Below are 10,371 nucleotides of genomic sequence, written 5' to 3'. Positions count from 1 at the left end.
CTTCGTTCCGGAACAATAAATAAGAAAACCCTATGCCTCCTTTTGGAAGACATTAATAAAAATCCAATGGCAGACGGGCGCGACTCCGTGGCCATAGCTAGTATGAGATCTCATCTAACTCATTATACTTTAAAAGAATTTAAAACAAGAGACTCGTAGATCAGACGGCCTCTGAAAAAGTGCACGGCTAATACCCCGTGAACCCCAACCCATGTTTGTCATTACTCTAGATGTGCACAAATCCAGAGTTTTATTGCTCATCCTTCTTGCACTTTACGTGATTTACCAGTTTAAAATTTGGTGATAACTCATAGGCAAACAACTCAACCAATCATACATCAATCATTCAAGTTTCCAATTAAATTCTCAATTTATCAGTGACAAACAGCATTTATTATTGCATCCTTTAACTACCTCGGTGTATAAACACCTTAAGTGCATAAGGCACCACAAATTCTCAACTTTGTCTTATAAGACTTTAATTATCCCTTTACTCATTCCATTTCAATACAAACGAACAAGTAATCAAAATAATTCATTATATCTTTGCTTCTAAGCTCACTTTGAACATTATTGCATAAATACTGCTCATAAGGAAAAATCAATGCACATTCTCAAGCATGAATTAAACTAACCATCACATTTATCATCAAACAACTCATTACCAAACAATTCCAACCAATCCACAAGTTCCCTAGCATGATTCTAGGTTTTTCCAAGTCCCTAAACATGCTCCTAAAATCAAGGTTCCTCGTATTCTTGTACGTACCTTGAGTAAACAAATTGATTGGCCACCTTAAAGCTAGAAGTCACCTTCTACGAAGTCCTCTCCTAAACAAAACAACAGTAATTCAATCAATCACCCAAGCAATATATTTTACAGCAATACCAACTACTTTAAAATCCTTTAAATCATCGAAATAATGCTCTTAAATTATTCCCAATAGCCAGAGTTAATATTTAGTACTTGAACCATGAGTTTATATGCTAAAATCATAAAAGTATAGCTTATAGCATAAGATTTCAGCATTTTAAAGTAACATTATAAATCTGAAAATTTAGTTTAAAATTATAAAACAACCGCATAAACATTTTTATTTGAAATAATCGTTATATAGTACGTTAGTATGTTGAGAACTTGAAAACCCATCCTAAAACCATGACTTAAAGCTATTTAAAGTTAAGATTAAAATCTGAAATTTAAGTTTAATAGTAGAATATAGGACTACAACAATCTAAACTTGAAATATATAATTATAATTTAATTAGTTTCATGAAAACTCAATTAAACCTTCAATAAAAATCAAAAACTGCACAAAAACCATACTTAGAAGCTGAATTTGGCCACCGAGAGGGTGGTAATCACTACCAAAGGTAGTGTGTTATGATTAGAACGTCAATTACACACGAAAAACACTATTTTTTGCGAAAATCAGACGAGTTACAGTCAAAATGCGATTAAAACGTGATTAAGAAATTTTACGAACGGAAATTCAGAAATTAGTTACGAAAAATTAAGAACTTGCTGTTGAATTAAGCATTATCATAGTCATAGCAAAATCATGCTCAAAATCATGCTCAAATTAAATAACTTTAGCAACACGTTATTAAGCCCTAAAACCATGAAATCAGGTTTTAAACCCTAATCTCACAAATTATGAAATCTGAAAGTTAATTATATGCTTAACATATCATAAACTCGATAAATTTGCAATCTTTCACAACTCAAAAACATAATCAAACTATAATAATTGTTAATCAACGAAAAATTCATGTAAAGATTAAAGCTTTGAAGAATTTAAACAAGAAAAGAGAGGAAGATAGAAGAGAAGGGAGATGAGAGGAACCGGCTGTGGTGGTACGGGGTTGCAGCGAGGTCGCCGGTGGTGGTTTCCGGTTGAGGCAGCAGCGAAGGGGAGGAAGCAGCGAAATTTTTTTTTTTTATTATTGTGTGTGTGTGTTTCGTGAATGAGGGGAAACAGTGAATGAGGGAGTAATAAGGGGGAAGCTATTTAGGAGGGTTTTTGGGAGGGGTTTACTTTAAAAAATAAACAAGGAGAAATAAGGTAAGTTTACTTAATTAGGAGTAAAAATATGGTTTAAAGATTTTTTTTTTCTTGGTTTTATTTTGTCAAATCTTTCCAAAAGAAAATATTTATACGAGTATAAAATTATTTCAAAATATTGGTATATAAAAAAAATACAATTATTAAAAAAAATATGGGGGATTACAAGTAAGTATAAAATCACCTGTAGAATAGGAAAGTGATGAGGTGTTGGAGTATCAAGCCCCCTTGAGTTCGCATGTGAAGGAGTACCAATCTGCAATAGTGTATTGATAGTGAAACATTAATTAGAACCGTACCCACGTAACTCAACATATCAAAACTTATAGAGTTGAATTCTAATCATGTACCTCCTCGCGTGCATTTATCTCCTGTTCTCCTTCTCTTCGTGGGTGGCTACTTGAGTCGGCCGGTGTTGTCGAGGAAAAGGGCAAGGTCGGCAAATTCATTTGCTTCGCCCATGCATTGAACTCTTCGCGCATCTCATTGCACACTTGTTCTTTAATTGATGCCACTGTGGCATCGAAGTTCTGTGGCGAGTTCACACTTGCTCGGGATCTTCCAGATTTGGTATATTCGGGACCCATTACCTTCTCCCATCCTAGCAAGCTCCCCCCAGCACCTAATACCCGTCCCGGATGGTAGGGCTTTCCCATAGCCAAGGTGAAGGGGTCCTTCTCTACCGTCGGGACGAGCTTGCCTTCAACAAGCTCTCCAATGTACTCAAGCTGTAGCAAAAACAAAATGGCAACATGAAGTAAGTGTTTATATAAAGTGATATACATGCAAATGAATAATGTAGTTCACTAGTTCATAGTTGCTTACTAGCTTATCTGTCATTTCTTTGGTTTCCGGAGCCTTGATGGACCATTTTCCAGTTTTCCAGTTTTCTTGATGGACCAAAGTACTGGTCGTGGAGTCAGACGACGCTGTGGAGGACCCTAGAAGCGCAGTGGGGTATACTCCTTCACTCACCCACGTATCCCTCCATTCATCATACGTCATTGCTCCCATATGATGGTGGTATTGCTTTTGCAATGCATTCTTGGAATTCTGCTCCCTCATTTCCTACATAAAAAGACATGTTAGTTTCATTTCTAATAAAAAAGACGATAAATTACAACACAATTTTCATCAGAGTTATAACTTACAATTTCATCTTTTTTACATTTTTGAAGAACGAAAGCGTCCCAATCATCCTTCGATATGCTAGGCCATATTTTCCATGGGAGTTTCTCTTCATCGATGACATCATCATCACTGCCACCTCCTTTCTTGTTCTTTGGTTTCCTCACAAGTTTCTTTGTGATAAACCGACGAACTATGTTACACTTGAAGCTTCTGAATCTTGCCGCAAGTAAGGATTCAAACACCCTTCGCTTGGCGTACTCATTTGGAATGTTAAATAGACTCTGCAAGCACAAATAACAAACAAGCCTGACCAGCATACTGGTCTTCCATAACATAACATAACAATAAATTGAAATTGTTTATAAATAATGTGGAATCCATAAACTTTACCCTGGTATCATTCCAAAACGTGTCAATCAAGCCTATAGGCACGTCGCTCATACGAAGCGTAATGGGGATTTTGCGCGCACATATCCCAACTTGACCAGCATACTGACGCCGCCATTTACCTGAGGGTTGCCCTACCCTGTCATACTCCAAGACCATAGGACCGACAGGTTTCTTGAAAGCTGTCGTCGGACCCCTCTGCTTTTTCTTCGCTGGTGCCTGCACCCCCCCTCCACTTTGATCCTCACGAAACGGCTCCATAATGGCATTATCGATTGGAGGCGCATTCTCAGCTGCAATTTCAAAGTCATCTATCATTCTCTCCAATACATCTTGCGCCTGATCTTCTGGCTCACCCAAATCAGTTTCCTTGTTCACATCATACGGCTGGTCCCTATCTTTAGATGAATCATCTGAGTTAGATTCAACATCCTCAACTCGAACACGGAATCGATCGTCCGCCATTAGATGTTAAAACCTGTCATTACAAACATAACACGTTATTAGCTGCTGAATTGTAAGGTAAACTTATAATCATATATAAATTGCTGAATTATAATACAAATAAACATAGAAAATGGTGATGCAAGTTAATTTATTCATTTAAAAGAATATAAGAAAAATGGGCAAGTAATTCAACAATTTCATTCATTTTCACCAAAAATGTGATTTTTAAATTCTTTCTACGCCTGCAATTCAAACTAACAGAAATATACAGTACCTCAATCTAATATTCCTTCATCGTGGTCTGATCTCGTGTTATTGGCTTGGTCGTCTTTATCATTTGGCACAGCAGGTCTAGGAACAGTGAAAGGTGCCGAGTCATCAAAGGCATCATATTCTTCCTCATCCTTGACATCTCCAACGCCAAGGATTCTTCTTTTGTCGGCTAGCACAATAGACCATTTTGAGTCGGCAGGGTCAGATACGTAAAACACCTGCTTAGCTTGAGATGCAAGGATGAATGGTTCCGCACTATCATTCAGGTTGCCAAGATCTACAAGAGTAAAGTCATCAAATTTGATGTTACGCCTGATATTATCAACCCACTTACACCGGAAAAGAGCAATCGTGAAGTCACAATAATCAAGCTCCCATATTTCTTGAATTCGACCGTAGTATGACAACTCTGCATCAACGGGTGATTTATCCTTAGCACTTGCAAACTCCCTTGACGATGCCACAACCATTACACCACTGTTTTGGGTCGAGGATGATTTCAAATCTTGACGCTCAGTCCAAAATGTGTACCCATTTATGTCATATCCCTCAAATGAGCGAACATCATCCCTAGGACCATAAGCAAGCCACCTTACTGTAGCTGTGACACTCTCATCCATTCCACCCATCACTCGATCACGAAACCAACTCACAAACTTCTTGTTGTACAACTGCATCAGTGCCCTTTCACCTTTCGACGGAAACTCATCACGCAAACTAGCCATGTGCTCGTCTAAATATGGGTGAACATCTGCAACATGGTGCAATACATAAAGGTGTGCTTGTAAGAACTGCTCTCGATCAGGTGACATTCGTTTCGACCCGATTGTGCCATGACCATCAAGTCTACCTTCATGTTGAGAAGTAGGAATACCAATAGGTTCAGCAACGGCTATATAGTCGGCCACAAAATTACCAATCTCCTCGGCCACGGTCCCTTGAATCATACTTCCTTCCGGGTGAGCCCGATTCCTAACTTTATCTTGCAATGTACCCATGTGTCTTTCAAAAGGATAGCACCACCTCGTGAACACTGGACCGCACAACTTAATCTCACGCACCAAATGAAGAATCAAATGCACCATTATGTCGAAAAACGAGGGCGGGAAGTACATCTCAAATTTGCACAAAGTCACAACCACATCCGCCTGTAAAGCATCAAGGGTAAAAGGATCAAGCACTTTGCTACATATTGTATTGAAAAACGAACAGAGGCTTGTAATAGCTTCCCTCACGTGCTTTGGCAAAATACCACGTATTGCAATTGGTAGAAAAACTTGCATCAGAACATGACAATCATGGGATTTCATACTTGTCAGCTTCAATTCTCCATTTAAGGATACAAATCTTTTCATGTTAGATGCCCTGATGGAACCTTAATGCCATACAGACATTCACAAAATATCCGTTTTTCTACCCTTGACAATGTGTAGCAAGCCAGAGGTAAATAGGCCTTCCCCTCTTTGGCTTTTCCCTCATTTTTCTTCTTCGACGCATCCGCGGCCTTTCCCTTTCCCTTGCTCTTCCCCTTTCCCTTTTTCGAACCCATTTCTTTTTCCTTTTCCTGTTCCTTTCCCTTACTAACCCTTTGCTGAACCCACAATTCTTGACGCACCCCCATCTTTTCCAAATCTAAACGTGCACCCTTTCCGTCCTTTGTCTTGTTTTGAATATTCATCAGCGTTCCCACAAGAGCGTCACACACATTCTTCTCTATATGAATTACATCAAGACAATGCCTAACGTCATGTTCTTTCCAGTACGGGAGCAACCAAAAGATTGATTCTTTTTTAAAGAGAGCAAATGATTCCGCCGCTTTTTCAGATTTCCCAAATACTGTTCGTACACCCTTGACCCGAGCGTAAACCTCCTCACCAGTCAGTGGCCTAGGAGCAGTCCCCTCCTCCACCGTCCCATCGAAAGCCTTTTTCTGCCGACGGTACGGGTGATCGCGCCTGAGCAACCTTCTTGTCCTCAAATACACCTGTTTGAAAGAATGATCAAGGCGTCTGCTTGGCGTATCATCAATACAAATAGGACATGCCTTTTTCCCTTTATTCTTATACCCAGACAAGTTGCCATATGCAGGAAAATCATTAACGGTCCACATAAGAGCTGCACCCAATGTGAACATCTCATTCTTATGAGCATCAAACACGGAAACCCCTTCGTCCCACATCTTTCTCAAATCATCAACCAATGGCGCAAGATACACATCAATGTCGTTTCCAAGTTGCCTTGGCCCCGATATCAAGAGTGAAAGCATTACATATTTTCGTTTCATGCACAACCAAGGAGGCAAATTGTAGATCACTAAAAGTACCGGCCATGTGCTGTGCTGGTTACTAAGAGTGCCAAATGGATTCATCCCGTCCGTGCACAAACCAAGCCTTAAATTTCTGACTTCATCACCAAATTCCCCAAACTTCATATCAAGGTTCTTCCATTGCGGGGAGTCGGCTGGGTGCTTCAGCATTCTGTTTTTCTTTCTTCCCTCTGCATGCCACCTCAAGTTCTTAGCGTCTTTTGGTAAAGAGAACAGACGCTTAAACCTAGGAATTATGGGAAGATACCACAACACCTTAGCAGGAGGTCCCTTCGTACCAGCATTGCAACTCTTGCGCTTGTAGCGCGACTTCTTGCATCTTGGACACTCCTCCAATTTTTCATATTCATTTCGGTAAAGAATACAATCATTAAGACATGCATGTATCTTCTTATACTCCAAACCAAATGGACACATGAGCTTCTTAGCGTAATAGTAAGACTTAGGAATTTCATTCCCATCTGGCAACATCTCACTTAACACGCTCAACAAGGAAGTAAAACTACTGTCCGTCCACCCATGCTTCGACTTAATGTTAAAAAGAGTTAGCACGGCTGATAGTTTGGAGTATTTTTTGCACCCAGGATACAAAGGCTTTTTAGAAGCCTCCGATAATGACTCAAACACGTCACCTTCAAAACCACGCATCATCTCATCCACACCTTCATCCTCAACCTCATCCACATGATCATCCTCAAATCCCTCCTCAGCACCATCATCATCAATATGTTCATCATTCTTGTATTCCTCGTCCACACGGATATCATTGCTTCTATCATCATGCACATCATACCCAATAACATCCCCACTGTACTCTCCTTCTTCACCATGCCAAATCCACACATGATATTTAACCCTAAACCCACGACAAACTACATGATCTCTAATGATATCAACACTATTTACCACCTTCACATTATTACAATCAACACAAGGACAATAGAGGCACTCGAAACCCATTCTGCGCTGATAAGATGAAGCCGTCTCGCAGAACTCTTGAACCCCATTAAAGAATTCTAATTTATCACGTCTACCATACATCCATCCACGATCCCTCTCCATTAAGTAAATTGTCTCTAAACATGGCAACATATTACGAATAATGTATAATTGCTACATCTATTATATATACAAATCAAATTCAAACACACAACATGCATATAACATTCATATAGATACAAAAATGCATATATGCTTCCAAAGAGTCCTTATCACTCCAACCTAACCCATCCTTGAACGTTTACTCTCACTAGTGAATGTATATCAGATTTCCAATTTTAAGGAAAATCCGGCAGCATTTCCCCCCAGTTCTCCAAGTACACGACGTAGGTAATTACTTACCCACATATGTACCCAGAGAACATGGTGATCCAGGAAATTCTAAGCTAAGATGTTCCTTAAAATCGAAAAAACTGACATACATTCACCACCTAAGTGAGAGTAAACGTTCAAGAACAGTCCCAACCGGGGACTATTCAAGACTTTCTCCTAATGAGAAAGCCTTGAACGGGTATCTAGGCATATGATGATACATGCAATCAATTAAAAACCAATGGATTAATCACACATCATGATAGAAGATGCACTAAAGTTATATCACACACCATCTCCACAAAATTGTGCAACCAAGAACTTATTTAAAGCATATAAAGTTTTATATATATATATATATATATATATATATATATATATATATATATATATATATATATATATATATATATATATATATATATATATATATATATATATACACCTGAGTACCTATAAAGGCTCAACACTCTCAAATAGAAGGTCAATGCCAAGGTCTATGCTTTGCCCAAAAATTCCTGATAATCTTTTTCAGTGTAACCTATATAGAACACAAATAGAAAACCAGATTAAGGGAAAAGATAAGAATGATATTAGTGAGCAATGCAAGAACAAGGACACTCAGAGTAAGATACCATACCAGGATGTTTTCCGCCCACTCTCCAAACTGATGATCTTACCCTAGAAGCCCTTGACACCCATTTCTTAGCCTGAAACACGCATATATATAGTGAGAAGCAACTCATAAAGAAAAGTATATTCAAACCCTAAACCCTAAACCCTAAACCCTAAACTCTCAACTTTGTTCTCTTAAATAAAAAGGACTAAATTATCCTATAAACAAAATAAAATTCTCAACTTTATTAGTGATGATAAATAAAGTTCTCATAACAATTTAGAAATATAGGAAATGTAGCTTGTACTAAATACAATAACAACTTAAAAAGGCCTTACATTTGTGGAGGGGGAGCCTTATGCGTTCAATGGAGGGGGAGCTGAGCCTTGCGCGTATAAATGAACAAATATGGTTCATAAAAATGCAAGTTAGAAAGGTATATATAGAAACTATTTTCTATCCATGTCTTTGGCTGAAATTCAGCAATGAAAGCAGCAACAAGGTTGAGGACAGTTGGTGCATTGCTAAAATTAGAATCAGAGGAAGCTTGTATACATGTATATTCAGCAGTTTGGCTGAATTTTTTTAAAATTTCATTCAATTCATTCGAAGCCAGTTTGACAGACACGGTATCATCACAAACATCTGTCAAATTATAGTAATAAGATACAAGGGTATATCATCTTTTCAATACCAAGGAACGTCTAACTATAAATAACTCTATTCAAGTTCCAGCATCACAGACCCAATTCATGCTAACACAAAAGACCAATTCTTGACAAACCCTAGCAATTACAAGAAACTTGTCAATATTAACTAATTTAAAGACCAATTCTTCAAAAACCATAACAATGGAGGAGCGCTATTACGACTTACCTAGCAATGAGGAGCGCTATAACAATGGAGGAGCTGCTACATACTTCAATAATGCAAGCATATATGGAGGGAGGCAGAAGAGAAGAGTTGAGTGCGTGTGTAGGGAGGCAAAAGCAAAAACGTGAGTGCGTGCGTTTTTGGAGGTGAGAGCAAAAACAGAGGAGTGCGTGCTTGAGGGGGGCAGAAGAACAAACCCCTTCAATGGAAGCTTCAATTCAATGGAGGAATAGTTTGGGGAGAGGGAAGGCGCGCGTTTTTGGAGGTGAAAGAAGAACGTTTGCACAGTCTTGCTGTTTGTATTCAAAAACCCGAAATTTTTTTTTAAAATTGGCAATCTACCCCTTTTAATTTTTTTTTTTTTTTTTAAATTTTATCAATTGGAAACGGTTAACCGTTGCCAAATGTAACCAATTTTTTTTTTTTTTAAAATGGCGCTCACAGCAAGTTGGCAACGGTTTTCATGAACCGTTGCCATAGGGGGGTTGCCTAATTCTTTTTTTCTACTAGTGATTCAATATATAAAAGATGTTACATTATCCGTCTCAGAGTAATTAAGATACTTTACCCCTTTTTTTTTTTAAATCAAATCTGACCATCTTTTTTTTGCTATTATATGCTCCGTAAAATAAAATTTTGAAAAATAAGTTGTTGTTGGATTTATCTTGATGTATATTATTGGAATATCAAGTTTTTAATTAAAATTTTATTTTATATAATAGTAATAAAAAAAGATGGTCAAAGTTGATTAAAAAAAAAAACCAAATGGCCCAATTTTTCTGAGAAGGATGGAATTTTTTTAATTACACCGTGAAGGAATATAATCACCAAAACCCCAATCTCCTCATAAAAAACCTTGTAAAAAAGCAGTCACAAAGAACAATCACTTAGCAATAGAAACCATGACATACATCTTTTTTCAAATCTTTTTCAAGAAAAAA

At 37.9% G+C, this 10,371-nt stretch overlaps 1 long non-coding RNA gene across 1 annotated transcript; it reads right to left on the bottom strand.

Annotated features, from left to right (window-relative positions):
• Positions 1–1,954: 1,954 nt before the first annotated feature.
• Positions 1,955–2,776, bottom strand: LOC110718455. The gene is made up of 2 exons (XR_002510915.1): positions 2,417–2,776; positions 1,955–2,322 (listed from the first exon to the last, which is right to left on the bottom strand). It is a non-coding gene; the product is annotated as an uncharacterized LOC110718455 (long non-coding RNA).
• Between the last annotated feature and the right edge of the window lie 7,595 nt (positions 2,777–10,371).

The sequence above is a fragment of the Chenopodium quinoa genome, unplaced genomic scaffold (genome assembly GCF_001683475.1).
Source record: "Chenopodium quinoa cultivar QQ74 unplaced genomic scaffold, ASM168347v1, whole genome shotgun sequence".
Lineage (NCBI taxonomy): Eukaryota > Viridiplantae > Streptophyta > Magnoliopsida > Caryophyllales > Amaranthaceae > Chenopodium > Chenopodium quinoa.
The sequence above is the reverse complement of the archived record's forward strand: the minus strand, read 5'-3'. Positions and strand labels throughout refer to the sequence as shown.